At 39.8% G+C, this 22,317-nt stretch overlaps 1 long non-coding RNA gene across 1 annotated transcript; it reads left to right on the forward strand.

Annotated features, from left to right (window-relative positions):
• Positions 1–9,609: 9,609 nt before the first annotated feature.
• On the forward strand, positions 9,610–17,446 carry LOC139588987 (uncharacterized). Its single transcript, XR_011678896.1, has 3 exons — positions 9,610–9,695; positions 15,871–15,946; positions 17,302–17,446. It is a non-coding gene; the product is annotated as an uncharacterized lncRNA (long non-coding RNA).
• The last annotated feature ends 4,871 nt before the right edge of the window (positions 17,447–22,317 follow it).

Consider the following 22,317-nt stretch of genomic DNA (forward strand, 5'->3'; position numbering starts at 1 on the left):
GTAGCCTTTGATGCAAATGGCAACTAATACTTCAGGAAAGGTATAAGAACGAGGGAGACAGAGAGAGATAGGCATAGCAAGCCTTCAGCCTTGAAAATCTGGCTGGTAACTTCCTGAAATTATAGCAAACAAGGATTTCATGTTAGTGCCCAGTAGATGTACCAAAACTGGAAGTTTGCAGAATTTGGCTCAGTTTTTTTTAATGAGAAACAGCATTTTCAGTATTACCAAAAGAAAACAGCAAAGTGTTGGCATATCTATTCCAAACAATTCTGATGTTCAGATGCAGTCAGGATTTGCCTTTAAAATGGTAGGAAAAGGCACTGGAGCCCCTATAAGATTATTGTCAATTATTATTAATATGGACTGAACCTACTTTGAAACCAAATTGTATGTAAATCAGAAACCTGAGACTGTGATCCAAATTTACTAATTATCTTCTATTGGTATGTATGATTTAGAATGTGAAAAATGTTGTTTGATTAGTCTCTTGCTGCTTCTGCATCCACTTTTTCCCTTGTGTCATTTTATTTATCAGAAGCATTCTGAAGGGGAAGGAATTACCACAGCTGATATTTGCTCAGTCTGGAGAGAAATGGTCACAGTGGATGATTCTGCCTTTCAAGCTCTGGGATGAAGTGTGGATATTTGAACTGTCATGTCCACTCATAAAATCCCCATTTTACCTGGGCTCAAAGCTTCCAGGGGCACTTGGACTGCTGCCTTCCTTGAGCTGTCTGTGATGGGATGCTGCCCTAATCAGTCAGTGCCTGGGTGTGGGGAGAGATCTGATGAGCTGACCTGGCCTGAGCTGCTGCACCGTGCACTTCACTGCAGGCACTGAGCTGGAGTTTCTTTGGGCTCTTGTCATTCAGGTAATTCAATCTAGCCTGGAAGCTCACTACACCCAGGCTTGGTTAGGGAGCAGGTGGCTGCCACTTAATCCTGGCAGGTAATATCATGCTACTGCCTTGGAGAAAATCCTGTGTAATTACCAGGGAAAAGATTGATCCCTCAGCTGGGTTTGGAGAAATCCACTTCCTTGAAACTTGTGTACGCAGATGTCGGTTCATCTGTATTGCGTTGTTAAAATCCCTCTGGCAGGGTTTCCGCCTGTAAGCCCTGCTAATCAAATCTTGCCTACTTCAAAAGATGCATTCTAGTTCCTAAATCTTCTCCCCTGGTGAGCAGTTTCCATGCTGTATGGCCCTGCCCTGGGGAGGGAGAGCACAGCTCACCAGGGAGGGCTGGGCAGGGGAGGTCTCCTCTCCTTACTGTGCCACAGGGAGACACAGACTGGGTTTGCAAAGAGGTCTGGGACAGTGAAATGAGGGATGCAATAGGCAAAATAAGACTGCAATCAATAGCCATTGGCCAGCAGTTTGGTGCCTCAAAGGACAAGGAAAACCTGGAAAAAGAACATTGGTAAGAGAAACTGGATGGCCACCAGAAAATTTTACTTGGAAACTCTGACTTGGAAGGAAAACAAAATAGATAGATCTAAAACAGTGCTGCTGGAAGCTCTGCTATCTCCTCTTCTCCAAAGTTTTTTTTTTCTAATATCAGAACTCTTTTCAGGGCTACAGGAGATTTGTGCTCCCTCCTCAAAACTGTTCTAGAAGACTTGATCCCAGATATGTGTGCACACATGCACACACACACAGAGGCATGTTCTCACTCCCTAAAGTGAGAATTCAAACAAAACTCTTATTTTCCTTGCATTCCTGACAGCCATCCTATCTTTGTGTTTCCTACAGAATTTTCTCTTCTCATATGTTTTGGTTTAACCTGTGGCAAGTTGGAGTTGCAGAGGGTTTTAGTTATGTTTTTGCAAAACCCCATTGGCTCCCTTATGTTACAGATGTTAGAAAGAACAGAAATGAAAACTTGTACCAGATATAGTGAGGCATCTTGATTAGCAGAACATTTTTCCACAAACAGGCTTATATTTTACATTTGAAACCCATCTAATTACCCCAGAACAGGAGAATGAGTTCAGGATGTTGGGAGGCTCTGGAAGGCTGTTGTTTTACAGTAAATGGCTTTAATCATGCTGATAACAGAGCTGTGCTTTGTGCATAGAAAGTCCTGTTTCCCTTTTTTCCCCTCCATCAATGTGTTCCATATCAGCTTTCTCTCTGAGCTCAAGCCACAGAGGATGTGGACAGTCATGTTATATCCCATTTGCTCTGTCTGCTGATTAAACAGGAAAGATTAGGTTAATGTCATGTTACCCTTTAAAAAAATCATTGCTCTTACAAGTGCATTTTTTGTGTTTTAAAGACATTTACCTTTTGAAAGAGAGAGGTTACAAGAGCATAAAATCAATGTAAAGAGCAGTAAGAATTGTACCTAGCCCACATTTTTTGTCTTGTATTGTACCTTGCATTTTCACACAGCTGGATGCTTTGGAACAGATCAGCTTTCATTGTCTCAGATGTGGATTTGGCAGGGAGCTTCTGTGCTGATCTGAATTCTGGGAAGTCTGAACTCTGCATGGTTTACTTCTGTCAGAAGGAAGAAGTTCACAGATAACCTTAATTGTGATAAACAATTTTCCAAAGCTATTGAAAGTCAGTTGGACACACACTGAATACTTTTTGCTTACTTAATAGTAATGACTCACAAAAGTCACTCACAAAAATGATGTGAATTTCATAACCTTTCACTTCATTGGAATCTTGTCACCAGCCCACATTTATGCAAAACCTAAACTACTTTCTGAACACAGTTATGCCTTACAGTGGAAAATCACATCTGCCCTGGGCTGTAAACCCCTTCATGCTGATTATTTCATGCACCCTGATGGGTGAGGGGCTGGAGACCCCAGGGTGTCTGCAGGGAGCTGAGCCTCTGCTTTGGCTCAGGTCCTGCTGCTCAGCATGTGCTGAGTTCAAGGGAGGCTGAAAATAATGTGAGAGGAAGAATTCTTGCACAAAAAGCTCATGTGCTAGGTCCAGGGTAAACCATAACTTCATCCATGTGCTTCCTTCATAAAGAATGCTGCTGTGGCACCATTTTCTCTCATTGCTTACTTGCTATTTTCATTATCCCAGCTGCAAGGTTTTGGAATACACACAGGTAAGTCTGAAGGCAAATACCCACAGACAGTCAGAAGGCACAGCCTGACAGATTGCTTTGCCTTCATAATCTACTACTGTAAATAAATGTCCACGCTGGAATTGATTAATTGCTTCCTTTCCAGTGCAAGCACAATTAACCATTGATGATTTTTTTTTTTTCAGGCATGTTCCAGGTCATTTTACATCTCACAGCTTTTCCTAATGGAAAAGGGAGGTTTACCACTCATGTGAAGCACCTCACTTGGTATTTAAGAGCAAACAGGCTGTGGGAGATGGGAGTGTCAGGAGGATCCAGGAGCAACCAGGCTGTAGCTGGGGACACCTTTATGGTGCAGAGCCCCAAGGACTTGCTGCTGGGCAGGCAGAGAGAGAAAGAGCTGCTTCCTCTGCCTTTGTTTGAGCTTTGCAGAGCTGTTTAACAAAAAAGTAGAGAAAAGGTCCTAACAGTGAATGTCTGGTTAACATTTCATTTTTCAGGTGCTCTTTTTCTCTGTAGATCAAGGTTGAAATGTATAAACAGACCTGTCTGGAGAGTACCCAGCTGTTCCCCAGGACCTCAGTGTGTTTTTTCCCAGTTGTCTCCATAGAAGAAAAACAGGCGAGAAATTTGATGTGGTAGAAATCCAGCTGGTTGGCCAGCCATAACTGATACCAAATAGCCTCCATATTTTATTTCCTAATGATGTGTATGTGACAAAAAGCTGCTCTTTGCAGGTGCTTAATTTAGGGAGGTTTTTTCAGTCATTGTTACAAGTGGTGTGATAGTTACATCTTGGGATGTTACAGATGGAATTTCCCATTTAGCCATCAAGAGTGTACCTATGGCCTGAATCTCTCTTGAGGAAGGGTGATTTTGGTGTGCTTGTAAAAGATGTCCAAAAACCACAGCTGTTTGCTTCCAGCAACTAAGCTACAACTGCCAGGAAACTATGCCCAGTGTGAACAAATGCTAAATAATCCTTGTGTTAATTCACTATTGTGTGAAGCTCAGTAGAACTGGATAGGACTTGATAAGGTGCCTTGACTGATATCTTGAAGTTGTCCTCTTGAGGTGGATTCTAGCTTAGGTTATGGATTACTTGATTTATGAAGAGGTACAGGATGCTACACAGATTTTGTCACAGGGGTCTCCCAGAGGGTGTATAGAACACCTTCCAAAGCTTTGGTACTGACCACACAGAATCTTCAAAAATTAGCAATACAGAGGTCTAGCAGTGAACTAGTTTACTCTTAGACCTTTTACAGTTTATTACTCTTGTTATTTTTATTTTTCCCAAGTATTTAAGAGGGCCTCTGGGTCCCAAAGCCCAAGGACATGGAGACAAGGAAACTCTATTGGTTGTGCTCCACAAGACAGCCTGAGCAGGGGAGCTGGGGCTCTTTCTGAGCCTCTCAGGTGGGGATGTGCTTGGTACTGCTGGGATTTTGAGCAATAAAGATGCTTCAACTACAGCACCTTTCATCCATCCTATATACATTTAAGGAAAAATCGTGGAATGAAACAAAAAGGGGGAGAATTTCCTCTTTAGATAAATGTCTTTGCACAGTCTCCCACCCACATTGCAGCCACAGGCAGCTACAGCCAGCCCTGTCTATAGCAGTCTCAAAATGTGTGTCCGAACACAGCTGTGAATAATGTTTTAAGATATGCACAGGAAGACCAGCTATTCTGTGTTGTGAGACTGGAAGACTATGAAAGGTTCTGGGATGCCTCAGTAAATCCAGAAGGAATGGTTTCAGCACTGTGGAACATTAAAAGTTCCCAATATTTTAATATTTATATAATGCAGTGACAAAAAATATCACTCAGACTAGGTAATCTTAATGGAAATATTTAGTCTGCTATCATGCGGGAAACAGAATGCAGTTCTTAAATTCTCTTCTGCACATTCAGAGTCAAAGGGTAATGATTCTCCACATGGGCTAAAATTGATATATTATACACAGTTGCTGAGGGTAATGATTAGGAATTAGAAGATCTTGAAGGGCACCTGAACTCCACCATTTTACTATGTCAGTGATATTGCTTTAACAGAGATAATTTAATAAGTAAAACAATACTGTCCCTAAATGGACATTCTTCATTTTTTCCACTGCTTTGGGCTTTCTCTTGCATTAGACATATCAGCCTAAATTCATCCTTGCCATACATTCAGTGGAGTGACTGGAGCAGAGTGATGGATGCACACATGTGCCAGTCTGCAGCTGTAGCACGTTGGGAAACTCCTGGTAGTGAGCAGAGCTGTCTGAACTGAGCAATCTCTGCTGGTTTTCTGCAATCTCATCCTGTTTAAACTGAAGGCAGACAGTGATGGGCAAGAAACCTCCTGTTTAGATAATCGTGCTTTTTGGATATTCGTTGCAAAAAAAAACAAAAAACCACCCCACAAATATTAGGCTGAGTTAGATATTCTTAAATTATGTGTTAAGTAATTTTATTTCAGATTAGCAATAGGTATATGGTAACTTCTGTGTTAAATATAAAGATGGGAAGACATCCTGCAAGAGCTTAATAAATTGGAAAAGGTGCTCCTTATCTCTCTCCTGCTGGCTAGAAGCTGTCTTTGCTGCTCTATCTTTCTAGCTTAGGTGAGCTAGAAAACAAGCTTAGGCTTGTTTTCCCCACTTGGGAGCACAGCAGCCCAATTTTTGTCATAAATCCTCCCTGTATCTAGCAGGAATGCTCCTCTCCAAAACACGTGTACCACTGGCCTTGGGGGACAAGGAATGACTAAATGACACAGAAAATCTGCACTTTACCTGAGCTGGCAGGGAAACAGGTGCTCCATGGCTGCTAGAAGGCCCATGGGGAGGATTGTGTGCTAATGGGCTGGAGGATGTCAAATCTCCAGGTGGTGACTGTGACAGGTGAGAGGAGATAATTCAGCAGCCCTGCCTTGCAGTGAGCCCTGGCTTTTCTCACCCTGCTGAGGCACACAGAATAACTCATTACCCAGTGCTGCTCAGGGACTGTCATAAAACAGCCATGGGCTGGAGTTTCTTCATCCTTCTCTCCACCTAGGAGACTGCATTTTGAGTATAATGAAAGTTTTGCATTACACGTTTTTCCTTAGGGTAACAGGTCAAGAATTAGGATTTTAGTATGAATTTGTCTGTTCATCTAGCACCTAGCACATTGAAATATCAATATCACTTGAGGGAAAATCCATATGTCATTACACAGAAGAGTTTTTTGCCTAAGGCTTGATTTGGTCACTGAAAATATTTTAAGCCATGTTTTATTTTCTGTTACTTCATTTAGTTGTCTTTCCAGAGAAAGGATGTGTCAAAACAATACAGGAGGTGATTTTCTCTCTCATTAGAAATATGATATGAAAAAAAAATTGTAAGGAGCTCCCTAAAACCTGCCTTTTATTGATGGTTAACACCATAGCTGAGCATGTGGATATGATGATGATCATTCAAACAGAAAAAGGAGCATGCACCCTTGCCCACTGACATTTCAAGACATTTGGTGCATTTTGCTGCAGTGATAGAGACATCTGGGTCACATATTTTTTAGTCACTGAATTGTGGTTTTAGGTCCCTCATACCTGGAGGAGCAGTTTTTCCCAGCTAAGCAGGGAGATGTCACTCAGTGACACCTGGCTCAGGCATGAGCAGCACTGAGGATTGTCCTGTTGTGCTGCCACTGTGCTGTCCATAGGGGATGCTTCCAAATCTGTAAACTAGGAGCACCTGGGGAAATACTTTAACTATGTAGGGGCATTTCATGCATCAGAGACTGAGAAGTTTTTACCTCTTTCATCCTCCCCTGAATTCCTGAGAGGTGAGCATTGGAAAGTACAGAAAACTAAGATGAGAATACTTGTGTTTAACTGTGTGCTGAATTCTCATTCTAAAATACCTCAATGATTACTGGGACATAGACAGAACTATCCCACCTGTTCTTGGGGAGAAGAGCAATATTCTTTGTACTGTGCTCAGGGCAAACTATGGTGTTTCCAAGGGGTTTAGATACAGTCCTAAGTGCTGTTCACTAGAAAGGGGAAATTTTTCCCTCCCCGCCAACTGCAGAGTTCTCAGCCTCAAAATTTCCTTGAATCACACTGAAAATGAAAATCTGAAGCTTTTTATCCTAAAATTGAAACTTAATTTTTGGGGTGTGAGAAGGGTTAAGTTCTTGATTTTTCAAAGGGATCTTAGTTTGGGTCTCAGAATTTATTATTGCTCTTTCATCTGCACACAATTATGTCTAGAAAAATGCATATAATTTCTTTCACTGGTTGAAGGCTAAGTATGCATTTGTTGGCACAACCAAATAATTATCTGTCCAAGTAATATAAAAGAATTGTAAAGATATTTGCAGCTCCCTTCACTTTATTCACAATTACCATAAAACTAAGGGAATGTGAGGAATGAGGTCTGGATTCATCTTTGAACAAAGCAGACTTCTAGAAAATAGACTTTAATTACATTCCTCCTCTTGTTGGAAAGGTTATACATCAGGGAAAGTCTTCTGAGTCTTTTTTGTGGCAGAAATGTAGCCACCATATAAAACCTGTAATAAGAATTGTCAAATATAATGATTTTATGATGTCTGTTCATCATCTGGGCAGTGAAGATTTTCTTAATGAATGCATTGATCTGACAGACCAGGGCCAAGGCAGGAGCAGCACAAAAGCAGTACCACAGCTTCAAGGGAAAACACAGAGGTGAATATTTGAAAGTCAGAGGCACAAAGTTTTCCAGTTGCCATTGCCAGTGGTAGGAGGCTGAAGGTGGATGCTAGGTGTGAATTCAGCCAGGGGGATGGGGCAGGGCTGAGACCTCAGCTCTCATTGCCCAGAGAGACCAAGGAGAGGGGTCTCAGGCACAGGTTACACACCTTGGCACATGCTGTTGAAGTGTGGGTCCTTGGATTTGTTTTAAAAACAGTGAGATTACAATAGACTCCTGTAGATTATCTATTTATATCATGCTGAATAAAATGGCAAGGATTTTGGAAAATCTCTCTCTCTCTCCAAGCTGAAATATAGCTTTAGCCTCTGTGTGAGTGGCTAAGAGAATCTCACAGTGTCAATAAATGATAGACAGCTTGCTTTTTGAAATCATTTTTAAAGCAAGCTTTCCAGGGGCTTAGAGACACTTATTAGAACAGGCAGGACCTGACTGCTGCACGCTCCCACTGCCACCAGTGTAAACCTGCCAAAGTTATTCTCCAGTAGGATCAGATCCTTCAGGCTGCATCTCCAGTTGTTTACACAGGTGTAAATTAAGTGTGACTCCATTGTGGCCAGCACAGGCATTAATCATCATGTCAGCCTGTGAGAGCTGCCTTCAACCTTGCCCTGAACTCCCTGAGGTCCCTCTCTCCCTCCCTCCCTAGCCCGTGTAGATGTGCCAGACCAAGAGTGGCATGGGGTGGTCATGCCCCTCTCCCACCACAATGCCCATCCCCAGGCATTGTCTGGGAGCTGCTACTCCAGCATCAGCGGTGCTGTAGGAAACTGCTCCAGGGCTTGCTCTGATTGTGAGGGGCAGCACACTCGTTGTCACTTGTGTGGTTGGGCTCAGAATCTGTCTGCCAAAGCTCTTTGCTGATGCATGGTGCCTTGCTCTCTCTCGCACGGAGTTCTTGTTTCAGATTCGGTAAGAGCAGCACTCGAGGGTCTGTGGTTCAGCTCAGAGCACGAAGCAGCATCTCCTGGGGACAAGCTAATTCAGCAACAGCTCTGAGGCACTGCTGGCCCTGGAAGGGAACAATGCATCAGCTCCCTGGAAAGAAACCTTAATGCCTGCTATGAGTCTAGATTTACATGGTAAAAGAGACTACTAGCTACTGCCATAAAGTATATGTAGGAAAATGTTATGGATCCACGGGAAGATGGTAGGGGTTATAAGAAGAATTTATTATTGTGGCAGTCTGGTTCTTTTCTTTTTCCCTGAATTGTAAAACTGAGTTTCATGTTGAGATGGAGTCAGTTAGTTGAGCTTGTTCTTAACTATTTGTTATTGACATAAGTAATACAGATTATAAAATATGGCTGCAAGGTTTTGTTGATTTTTTAATTTACAACAGACAGAACTGAAAGTTCATACTGAAAAGTTGACTCTCAGTGTTTGTAAACACACACACAAACACAAAGATAATTTATTTGCACTTAACTGTGTCCTCAGAGAGTAGCTGCATTCTGTGTGTGTTTTCTTTTTATGCTGGGTTCTGCAAGGCTGCCTAAAACAAAGCAAAAGAGATATCTTTATTTTAAAAAAAGATATTTCACTCTTCATAACTGATGACTCCATGGTTGTGGAATGTTCGGGATAAATGGTGCTTTATTAGTATTATGTTTGGTGCTTTTAGGAAAGTAAACAAGGGCAAGGACACAAGCCTTAGGCTTTGCCTGGAGCAGACCAGGACCTGTTCTGTGTGAGCTGGAGCAGTTTGCAGCTGTGCTGTGGGGAGGAGGAATGTCTGTGCCACGTATCCAGCCTGCAGGAGCCCTCTCAGGATGCTGTGAGTGAGCCTGAGGCACTGACACTGTCATCATCTGAAACCTCCCAGCAGGTCACATCACAGGAATGGGCCATGTCCATTCCTGGTTCCCATGTTCATATAAATATTGAAGAAGTTACACTGAATAAACAAAGGTGGGTATTTTGACCCATGCTCTCCATAAATCTGTTGTTTCATAGTTTTAGTCATGGAATACACTGTTTTGAAGAGATTTTGTTTCATACCAGCAGAACTTTCTCAACTCAAAAGTTCTGGATTAAAGAAAGCATTTGGGAACAGAAAATGAATCATGTCAGTGGCACTATGAATGTATGTTTTTTACATTCATAATTTAAGGCTCTTCACACATTTTCTTTGGAAAGCTCAGGTTTCTATTTTGAGGATTGAATTTGTATTTTAATGAATCAGAAAGTGTGAAAGCAGTATGAAAATAAGTTGTTAAGTTTTGGGGGGAACTTTAATTCAGAACAGTCTAGCAATAGAAAATTGCTTTCAAGAGGCTACATCTTTGCAAAATTTGAAGGGAAAAAGGACTGGATTATAATCTACATAAACACAGATGTTCTAAGACTGTAGAGTGCCTACCTTTGTCCTCAGAAAAGTGCCACGAATGAAGTTTTAGTATTTTCTGCATCTATTTCACAGTTAACATAAAAATACAGAATGTACACTTACATATAAATAATATAAATTTCCTAGTAAAAATGAGGAAAAAAGAGTAATCTGAGTGAGCAAAAGCCTGCTAAAGGAAGTTGGAATGAAAGCCTGACTTGATTTCTAACTGCCCAGGCAGTGGCCCTTTGGCTGCCCTCGAGAGGCCTGACGTGCATCCATTCTGAAGCTTGGGATGCTACAGAGTGCACAGGAAATGCAGCACTGCAAACAAATTTGATTTAGGAATTTGGAGTGATTTTTTACCTTCTGAACTTGGATTACTGGAAGGATCTCTTCTTTGTTTTTCTTTTTCCATCATGGATGTGCTAAAGGAGGATTACCCAATTGGTTTTGCCCAAAATATGATGAGACTGAGAGCTGAACATGGGCATTACTATCTCCAAGCATTCACTTGGTCCAGAAATTACAAAGACTAAAGTGCATCTACAAGAGTAAAACCAATGTTTAAACAGGCTAAGCAAGAAACTTGGTGTGATTTAGATAGATGAAACTATTATGAGAAATGGTGGCAGCATTGCAGCATTAATGTTTTAATTTTTAATGCAAATGAAATTACAGATTTTTTCCTTCTGATTTTTACAATAAAATTCTTTCATATAGAACACAGTGTTGAATACAAGATTTGGTCATCGGCTTGTTCACTCACATCTGAACAATACTGGGTTTATGAGAAGTCTGTGGTTTTAAATTAGGTTTGCCAAGTGTTACATTAAACAATCAGACATGCACAAGTCAGAGCTGTGTAAAGCCTGGATTATAGGGAGATAGAACTCAATGACCATTACTGCCAACAAATTATCTGTCCTGTTTCTACCATCAGTGTGCAGTTCCTGAGATACCTGGTGGGACATTTTAGTTAACAATGTCAGCTGGAAATAAAAAATAACCCTGAATGTCCTGTGACTTGCAATCAGGAAAGACCACAGTATCTACCAATTTTTCAAAGGTAGACAGAGCCTGTTTCATGCTGACCATTTTATATGGGTTCATAACTCTGAGGTATAACAGCACTTGGTCTGTTACCAAAGTCTAAACAAAACAGAAGTGTCCCTTTTAAAAAATCTTTGCTTTACTTAAAAGTTCTACCAATAACTATCTTCTTAGGGTGGAAAAAGAATTACCAACATGTCTTGCTGGAAATCCTGGTGTGCCTTTTAAATGTTTGCTTTGAATTGCCAATATGCTTTTCTTTGGAGTCCTTCTGCTTTTCTAGGTAGCAAAATGCAATATTAGTTCAATCAGCTCAAATGCAGAGCAGACCTGTGTTGCTGGGTTTCCCAGCACAGTTAATATCAAGCAGCACTCTTGTGGTTTTAAACCTGAATTAAATTTGCAGAAATCAGGGGAAAACTGGGGCCTGATTTATGGTTACATATTATGCCTTGAGGTGGTAGCTCTTTGTTTTCCTCAGGACTGTGAGACCTTAGACCAACCTGAGTGTTGGTTTAGCCCAACTCAAAACAGATGAATTCCACTGGACAGCTCAGGGGAGCTTGGCAAAATAATGCCAGTGAGATCTTGGCTCCCTCTGGAAGAGAGCAGGAATTTTGCCATTAACATCATCTGGGACAGATTTTTTTCCTTTTGCTCCTCATCCCTGCTGGAGTCTGCTTAATCCACTCTTGGGCCAGTGAGATGGAGCAGCACTGAAGAAGGTGTGGTGATGTGAAGCATCAGGGATAAATTATAAAAAGTTGTGTCCAAAAGGCTAGATAAATATTACTTTATCCTACATCCAACCACAGAAGGAAGAAGCACTGATACATGTAGCTCTTCTTTCCAGCACAGACAGAAATACTTCCTAGATTCTTATAATCTCCAAGCAAAGTTTCTCCAAAATCCTCTTTCTGTTGTGGAAAGTCTTAAAACTAGAGTAGAGATTGTTTCTTAAAAAAAGGCAAAAAAGAAGGGGGGAAAATATCCTTAACATGAGAATATTAATATTTCTTAACATAAGAAACCATCTGTTTATCATATAAATCAAATGAAAAATCTCCTATTTGTTAATCTGCATGAGCCAAGATTTACATATGGGAGAACAAAGTAAATTCAGAATACAGAAAGTATTCCAGAATTGAATGTGCTACAAATTGCTGTGTCTGACTAACTTGTCATTCCTGGATTTATGTGGCAAAGGAGAGTTTCAGCAAACACAATTTTGTCATAAATAATCCTTAATAAAGGTGATATTTCAGTGAGGAGACCTGGCAAACCTGTTTCATTTGCCAATGTCTTTTCCAGGATCATGTTCAGTCCATATTTCCTACAACTCCACTCTGTCACTCCTTATTTAGGACTGATTTTCAACTTCCCTCTTTTTTAAACTGAATTGAGCTATATCTGCCAGGGAAGCAAATCTTAAAACTAAATCCAGAGTTATTAGTAATGGGGTATTTATAGAAGAGGAGGTAATTTCCTGTCCCTTACAGGTCTATAAACAATAGCTAATGTAAAGATGGGTGTTTTGCTCTAATAAAAGAGCAGCAAATCAGGAGGAGAAAATGGTGTGTGGTAAGATAATGCATTCTGTATTGACTGCAAAGATCTGTCTTCATCCCTAGAACCCCAGCAATTTTGCTAAATTGCCAAAGTGAATGTTATACACCATCAAACTGTGCATTTTTTAAAATATGTTTTACATGAGCATCCAAATATAGGTTGCATTTTCATTCCCTAGGTATGCTTAGATATTTGCAGACTGCACTGGACGTAGTCCATATGTCCCTTCCCACCATCCAGTGTGTCAGCTCACACCCAGACATTGGTTTTGATGGCTGTAGTTGCTGAGTCTCACCTTGTGTCAGTGATGTTGTCTTGCACGCTGCTGTTTTAGGTGTGATTATTTTTTCTTGATCATGGTGACATTTGGTATGTGATCAGTGAAAATTTATGCCCCCAAGCACATGATGAACAACAAAGCCAATGTTCCTATATCATCTAGAGGCCTTATACAAACTAAAATTTCCTTGCCTAAAAGAGCATCTCTGTCTCCCTCTGTCTCAAATTTCTTGATTTCAAAGGGTCATAATGTAATTCAATAGAGGCTGAATTAATTGCAAAGTGTTTCCCAACTGCATAGTAGACAAATTGGTCACCAGTGACTTTCTAACTGGAATTCTGCCTGAGTAGATTCATATCCCATAGTCCAGACTGAAATAACTACTAGATTGTTTGTATTTTTGAGATGGAGCTCCACAAGCTTCCCTTACATAGTTCCTGTAGCATGGACTGGCTTAGGAGGAGTTATAGACTGATAACTTGTGGCCTGTGGAGGAAGGACTGGAGTTCAGTTCCTTTTCCAATGAATGCTTAACAAAACACCTAAACAGGTGCTGGAGTGGTGGCAGGAAGACAGGTTCCTACTGAAGGAAAATTCTCTCACTTTTTAATGGTGCCCAAGATCATGCTCTGTCAAAAGGCATATTTAAATAGTCTGTTGGAGTTGAACTGTTTCCAAAGACACTAATAAATGTAGTAAAGCAGTTACAGGTGTGGCTCAGCACAGGCATGCTGGGGCTGATACTTGATGTGGTAAATCAGGAGGGAGAAAAAGGAGATGGCGAGGATGAAGGAAACAGAAAAGGAGAGGCAAGAAGATGTAGAAGCTGGCAATGAAGCCAGCCTATAAAAACAGACTACTCTGCTCCTCTTCCTTGCAGGGCCCAAGCCAGCAGATGTGCTTTGAGAATTCCCATCAGATCAGGCTTCACAGAGGAGCCAGGGCAGTAACAAGTTCATAGTTCCCAGCAGGGTTTAAGATCAAGCTGGAAGCTGTGCTGCTCTGGCTTGTCAGCTTGTGGATGCCCAGAAGCAAATCCTCTCCTTTCCCTTCCTCTCCAGAGCTTTGCTCTTCAAGTGCCACAGGAGGAGGAACATGGGGCTTGAGAAATGAAATTTTACTCTTTGATTCTTGGCTCAGCAGTTAGCCTAATTATTATTGTAAATGTGGCAGGCAAGTTTTCTTTCTAATATGTTCCCTCTCTTTTGAACTACCTATACAGATTGTGAAAAAAAATCTGTATAGCTCTAAGATGCCAAAGTTCAGTTTTTAAATTAAAAAACCCAGAATGCAGAAAAACCTTGCTGTGCTGTCAAGTATAACCTCACCTCCTAAGCATTTGAAAGCCTGAAGGGCTTGGAGAGAAAATGAAGGAGGGTATCTAACTTGCATGGAAACATGTATTTTTCCCCTGATCTCTTTATTTATTTTGGTAAGAAGTATACAGAAAAAAGGACAACTATCTTGAAATTAATCATGTGGAACTGATTTCTGCAGGAGAGGCCATGAGATAGCTGGGGAAACTCAAGAAAAGTACAGGTTCTGCTGCTGTGATGTGCTGATGTGCATGGCAAGAAATGACATGGGCTGTGAGATGTACAGGATTGAGTTGTGCCATTACACTGGGCACATTGAACACCAACTGGAAGACAAAACCAAGGCCTCATGCAGTGAATAACACAAGTAGAGAGGTGAGGTGCAGCTGTAAGGTGTCCTAGCACCACCAAGAATTGTGAGTGGTACACACCGCCTTCAGCCCCTTGTGGAAAAACAACTGGCAGCTTCTGGTGAGGAGGCTGCTAATATTTAACTATTTATATTGTATTTTTGTGCTGTGGCCATGACCAGACAGAGAAATTCCAAGAGAATTACTGTTTGGTAGGTATAAGATATACAGGCATGGATAGTGGGTACAGCAAAAATATGAGGACTGTGCTTTCAGCAAGCCAAGCACTGAATCTTTGGGAAGATTTCCTCCCAGACTTAAGATGTTGTTGTGAAAAATACACAGCAATTTAATCCATGACGCATGAGATTGAACTTTGAGAGTGAGATCTTCCAAAATAAATCGTTACCAGCAAGGTCTGTGCAATCCTGGAACATTTTGCAGTTAAGTACTGTCTTTTTTTTTTCCACAGGGGTATAATTTGCATTTTGATTGAACTAGCCAAATATTTTGTCAAACAAAAGAATTTCTTAGTAAAGATAATTATGCTTCTAGTCTAGATGACTTTTTTCTTGATAAAAAAATCCTGATTACCTTTTCTATTAATGAAAAGTTGATTAATGTAGTTGGATGAATTATTAAAGAAGAGATAACTGAATTAATCATACTTAATGTAATAGCAGATTACTGGGAGTTTATAGATTAGTATCAGAATTTCCCTTCCTGTTATAGGCTAATATAAATAGATCTAATTGAAAGGGACCATGTCCACTTTTTTTCTGGCCTTACTCATGAATTAACACTGCTCTTATAAATACTCCTGGCATACAACAGACACAGGGTGACACTTTGAATCAAACTGAGTGTTTTTCAGCTGGTCTGTGTTTTTCACTTCTTGTTTTAATAGAGCCTGGAAATCTGTTCTGTTTGAAAATATAGATTTTAATTGTCACACACTAAAAAGAAGTCTTGTATTTATTCAAGGCAGATTTGGAAATATTCAGGCTTTATGGCTGATAAATCAATTTTGAGCTGCTCTTTAGCTACCCAGTTGCTTTGTTGATGACTGTCCTGTTGGTGTGCCTCCTGAGATCTGAGACAGATCATGCAGCAGCTGGCTGATGCACATTCTCATGTTTGTACTTGGAGAGAAAAGAAAGCCAATTCCGTTCTTCCTTTTCTTTTCTAGACCTTGCTATCACACAACCTGCACTATATCCACGGCTGGGAACATGCAGAGGATGAGCAATGTGAGCAGGAGCCAGGTGACAATGTTTTTCCACTCTCTGGGAGTGTCTGATTCTTCTTGAGGAAGAGACTTTCTGAATCCATTGGATTCCTGCACAGCTCAGCCTGTGATAGACACAAAGTGCAATCACAGCCCTTGAAATTAATGAGCCCCTCAAGTACAGTGAAACAATTCCAGACATATACATGTGACATGGGAAGAGCCAGGTGCCAAAAATTTCTCTTTTGCCATAAAGGGTAAAACTATTCATTCTAAAAAGTAAAATACAATGAGCTGTGTGTGTATATATATATATATATATATGTGTGTGTGTGTGTGTGTGTATTTATAATAATTTTTATTCTGTCATACTTCTGTTCAGAATCTTTTAAGCACCTTCAGAAAAGGTTGGGGTTTTTTTTAAGAATCTCCTCCACTATTTAAAAGGCTGCTAAAAAAAACAATTTATTTTTTATGCATGTGAATGTAGCAGCATGTATGTAAATCCAGAGGTGTAATGGACCTTTAATATGACCCAGCTCAGCAGATGGTGACCAGCAGAAAGTTCTATCCAGCTTGTCTGGGACACATTGGTGGCTCCCATGTTCCTCATGAGCTTGTGGATGAGATGAGAGGGAAGATAAGGCACCACCTACCAAGCAGAGACTGAGTGGTGCACAGACAGGACAGGAGCAAAAAAAAGTGGGTGATGTTCAAAAGAAGTTTTGCGACAAGCAGTCCAGGAGGTAAACTCAATTTTAACAGCTGGTTTGGTTGAACAGGGCTATATCCCATCCAAGAGACTCCTTGGGACCCTCTTTCTGTCTTCTTTTCTCTCCCTGTCCCCCGAGAACACCTCAGGGGTCACGAAATATGAAATATGAATATATAATATCACTTGGGTGATAAAATAGTTGAGCTGTTGAAGGCAGTGTGATGGTTCCCAGGGAGAAACCTGTGAGAGGATGGCCAGATTGGCTCAGGCCAGGAATTTGTCTGGTTTAACACCTCACTTGTCATCAGAGCTAGCTTTGAGCACGTGAGGAAGGTGCAACATGTACAACAGAAAATTGAAGGAGGGCAATGAATCCAGCAACCCTTGTGGTTGTAGTGGATCCCATCATAGCAGACAGCCTCTATTTAGTCCTTCATTATCATTTATATACCCTTCATATTATATGAAATATGCATGTTATTTAATATAATTCATAATGTCATTTTATCATCATAACATTTGGTATTTTTCTTATAAGTTTAATGTTCCATTCTCTTTCAACTTAGAAATTCTGACACAAGGAGTTTTATAATTTAACTGCGTGCATGCTTTATTGGGGAAGGATGGAAGGTACCCCTTTTACTGGTTTTTAAACTTAGAAATTCTCATTTTTACAGAATTTAGAATTTCCATTTGATCTGAAACTGTGCCTGGTGTAATCCCTGCTTTAATCTCCATCTAACGGTTACAAATGCAAAGAGCAAATGCAGAGTAAACAAATGAAGGAACACACTCTATTTGTGACATCATCATTTAAAACATTCCTGAGGTAAGTGTTTATTTATCAAAGACATTTTGGAAACCACATTTGAAAGGTTAAAAGAAAAAAAATCCCTATTTTTTTCTCCCAAAACCTTCTTTATATTTAGGTCCAGAGTAGTCTAATATTTTCTGTCTGTAGAAAATAAGAGTTCACATTTCTCAACCTGAATGGTTCTAAAAAGACCATGACACATTTTCATTTTTTTAAAAAATGTAGTTAATCTGAAGCTTAAAATTGCCTACAATCTGTTGAACAGCTTTCAAGACAGATATATAAGCATAAGAAAGGATGGTCTCTGGAGAGCTAATCTTGCAGCAAGTAAAGCCTTGGGTTTTCAGCCAAATAGGATTGGAGACCAGGTTTTCTATCAAGAGTGATTAAACTGTCTATATAAAGCTCAGATTAGGAACTAAAAAAAAGCTGTATGTGAAAAGGCTTTAGTGGAAAACTAAAATCTCACAAATCTCCTCTTTCATTAAAAACGGTGCTACTCATTTCAATGGAAGAATCCTCTCCTCTCCTCTCCTCTCCTCTCCTCTCCTCTCCTCTCCTCTCCTCTCCTCTCCTCTCCTCTCCTCTCCTCTCCTCTCCTCTCCCTCTCCCTCTCCCTCTCCCTCTCCCTCTCCTCTCCCATTGTTATCCAGGAGTGAAAGAGAATAAAAATGTATTTTTACATCTTGAGCAAACCCAGATTAGGACATTAATGACCCAGCAGAAAATTCTGAGGATATCTCACTTAGGTTGAGCGGCTTGAAATCTAACCTTTTATAGAGAATGGAACAACTATCATGAGAACAGGGCAAAAAGACCAAAAAAAAATTGAGATAAAACCCTGTGGCAAGTCTAATTTTGGTAAAGTTCTAAATGAGAGCTAAAAAGGTAAGGTAATTAAATGAATATTCATTCCCATAGTCTTCCTCTATTTTGTGAATAACAATTGGTGTGGAATTGCATTGTATAAAACAGTACTCCAGTCAGGATTAAAGCAATACGTTCTTGCCTCTCTCTGAATTATTAAAAGCTTTACTGAAAATGGGGGTGTTCTAGTTTTTACAGTTTCACCCTATTGCTAATAGGAAGAGTAGCCAATATTAAAAAAAAACAAAGAAGAAATTACCAGAAATGTGATCATAGCTCCAGGAATGGTATAAAAGCTCCTTAATAAACTCAACAAAACAAAGCCATTTCATTCTCCTTATATTATCACATATCAACCAAAACCATTTTGCAGACTCCACTTATAAAAGAAATGTAATCAAAAAGGTTGGAAAGAAATATGTGAAGAAGATTAAGTAATATAGTGTATCCCATCCACCTCCAATGTAGAAGCTGTCTTTTTTTCCCACCCTTCATGTAAGTATTTCTGAAGCCTGGTAAAATCAATCAGTCAAGGAAATTTTTGTGTAAATTGTGTATTAGTAAATTGTGTATTAGTGGGAGCTGGGGGACAGAAGTGGAAATGCAAGTTATGATGTCAGGATGGTGAGGCTGACTTGGACTAATGGGAATCAGAGAGGGCCTCCCCAGCTAACACACGCCATAGGAGGAGAAGAGACTGGCTCAGTTTAGCATGGAGGATGTTGGAGAGGCATATGGGGAGTGTAAGGATGGGGAATAGTTCAGAGTACTCCCTAGAAAGGTAAGCCCACAAAGAAATACAGCTGAACTGAAAGCTGTTATGTATTTTTAATGGTACTGGAGGAATCCACGTGTATGAAGCCAAAATATCTCCTCATTTGTAAGTCAAATGCTTACATGCTGCAGACTTGTCGTGTTATTCCTAGAGGATTCCAGTACACAGACTGCTCACATTTCCTCTAATCCCATCACACAGCAATGCAAGGCTGCTTCTCCAAGGTTCAGAAAGATGGCAAATAATGGAACAAGTCTGGCTGAGCTGAGCAGAGAGCAAGCCCAGAATTTTCAGGTGCTGCCGCCCCCCACACAATGCATTAATATCTTCTCCAAGAGGGATTTTTGATTGATCAAGGTGTCTTTACAAGACTGGGTTTTGGCTTACTTTAATATATTTTTTAATCAGAGTCCTCCAGATGCTACTGTGTTCTCCTCATTCAAAAATATCAACAACCATATGCTACAGAACCAAAGGCTTAATTGCAAAGCTGTATCTGGAATTCAACTGAGTCAGGGGAGAGGAAAGGGAATTTCATTAGTAATCAGGCAAAGAAACACAGGCATGATGAATAAGTGATGAAGAAATATGCTCAGCATTCTCTCTATTGATCAAGTTTTCAATACTCCCAGGTCCTACAAACAGGGGAATGAAATTGGTGTCTGATGTACATGTATGCATGCAGCCCTTGTTTCTTTAAATACGAAACAGAAATTCTTACAGGAGAAGTGAAATTAGGGAAGAAAATAAAATATGAAAAAAAACCCCACATATCACTACAGTTGGGTGATGCCTCAACACTGATTTTGGGAGGAACCAAGAATGTCCAAGGAGTCCAAGAATGGAATTGCAGTGGACCAGATGCCATCTGTGGATGGAAAAAACTGATGCATCAAGATGAAAATGTATGAGACTGTTGTAAGAATTTGTGGTTATTTATAATGATCAAGTGGTTTTGATCAGTGCAGAGAAAGTAGCAGGGTCTGTCCCCTCTTTCAGAGCATTGTTTGCCAGGGTCTGTGTTGTTGGTGCAATTCATACATTGCCATTTTAGAATTACCTGGTTTAAATCAAACTAAAGACCTGGTTTCTGAATCTGCAGCAGCTTTCCTCCTGCTATTCTAGTAATGTATTTGGGTAGACATTGAGAGGAAAGGTTATATGTATCCAGACTTGTTTATTATTTTATACAGGCAAACATATAATACAAATAAAATAAAATTTTAGCACCCCAAAATCCCATAATCATCCTAACTATCCAACGACAATTAAAAAATTTTCCCTAGATTTGCCTTATTTCCACTAGAGGTCAGTCAATAGATGGTAAATTTTCATGTTGTGGAAATGTATATTTACAGCTTTACCCATACAACCTCTGCAAACCTGCTGAGAAGACAATTATTGTATATGAAAAAATTATGCAAGAATAATGTTTTCAAGTGAATGACAAATTCACCATCCACATGGGTATTTAAAAGATATGTAAATGTGGCACTTAGGGACATGGTTTAGTGGTGAACTTGGTGGTGCTGGAATAACTCTTGGACTTGATGAAGTTAAATGTCTTTTCTGACCTGAATGATTCCTATGATTCTACAAGTGCTATCAAACAGAAAACATCCATGAAAAATTGCTTTTCCACAGCTGCAGCACAATCTGAGCAGGAAGACTGCATTATTGTGGAGTCTTTTGTAAATTACAGAAACTGATTGGAAATCTCTGTAAGCCTTTTACTAAGCTGAAAATGCAGTAAAACTGTGGGGTTTTTTTTAAAAACAATCTGTCTTAACATAAACCTTGAAAGTCTCAAATGGTTTCAGCATGGCTCTCTGGTGTTAAAACTATTTGTCATTTCAAAAAAAGCTTGCCCCAGCTGTATTTACCATTGCCCTTATTTGCTACCTCCAAATGTGGGGTTCTCTCCATGCTGATTGTTGTAGAGATATGGCTCTTAAGTTGCTTTACCATGATTTTATTTATTACCTTTTATGCAAGCAGCATATTCACTCCTAGCAATTTTTTTTCTGGATATTGAATTACCTTATTTTTAATATGATAGCACTATTTATTGATTTCTCTTGTCTCAGGACCTCAGTAATGAGGTCCTTGCACTCAGATGCTCTTTTTTGGCTCTAGCATACAGTAGTGGGTTTTCAATCCAGAAAGCAATTTTATTGCACAAACTCTTAGAACTATTAAGTGGGACATTATCTATGCTGATTGCTATGTGTTGTTCTCAGTGAGTATTTACCTAATATTTGAATTTAAATGCTTCCATTATACTTGCAAAGATCTCTCATCTTCCACCAAGTGTCACCAATTATTATGATTTTAATCATAATTATGGCTGAGCAGACAAGGTGCTCAAATGCACCTTTTTTTTTTTTTGCCACACCTCTGCTGCAACTGCATCAAGGCTGAGAAAAGAAATTTCACCCAAGATTTCAGCACAACACTGTGCATGTGTGGACCAAGAACAGCAAAAAGTGAGTAGCAGTAATCAATATATTAAGATATTACATATATATCTATATGCCTTCATATCTTTGCTTGTGACTCAAATAGAGACATAAGCCCAACCTGGCATTACTCAGTTATAACACTAAAATATTTAACCATCCAGCCTCAGGAAAACTCAAGTGCTAAGATTATCATTCAGGAATCATTATCTGCCCACTGCTTCAAATCATGTGATGCATGACTACAAAAAATTTTGCATTCTTACAGAACTTTAAAATAGCTTAATAAAATAAAATTTATATGCAGTCCCTGATAGGCCCAAATTGCAGGTCACTGACTTCTTAACCAAGATTTGTGCAGTAGGACTACCATTAGTACTGAAATTGTTCCACTGTAATTTGTCTTGACAGCTAAGTACAGGACAAAAAAGCTCATTTCCTTGAAGCCCCTGGAGGAGCATTTTCAAAACTTCCTATTATTCCAAACACTGCCTCTTTTATTGAGCCTCTCAGTACTAAGCTGAAATGTCATACACAGTCTTGAGCACAGGTCAGAGAATTTTTGAATTCAGCAGCAGCATCTTCAAAACAAGTTATGTCTTTTGCCCTGCTAACTACACTTTTTCTGATACATGACATCTGAAAATTTATTTCTGGCTGTTCCAGCAAGAGAAGGATGATCTAGTAGTGCCCTTGAGTACCTTTAAAATACATTTCTTTAAATGTTTCACTACCAGGATGTTATAAAAGAAATGTGCTTTGAGAGAAACTAGTTAAG

This window comes from Agelaius tricolor, unplaced genomic scaffold, assembly GCF_023055355.1.
Source record: "Agelaius tricolor isolate 1412-34295 unplaced genomic scaffold, bAgeTri1.0.p SCAF_1, whole genome shotgun sequence".
NCBI lineage: Eukaryota > Metazoa > Chordata > Aves > Passeriformes > Icteridae > Agelaius > Agelaius tricolor.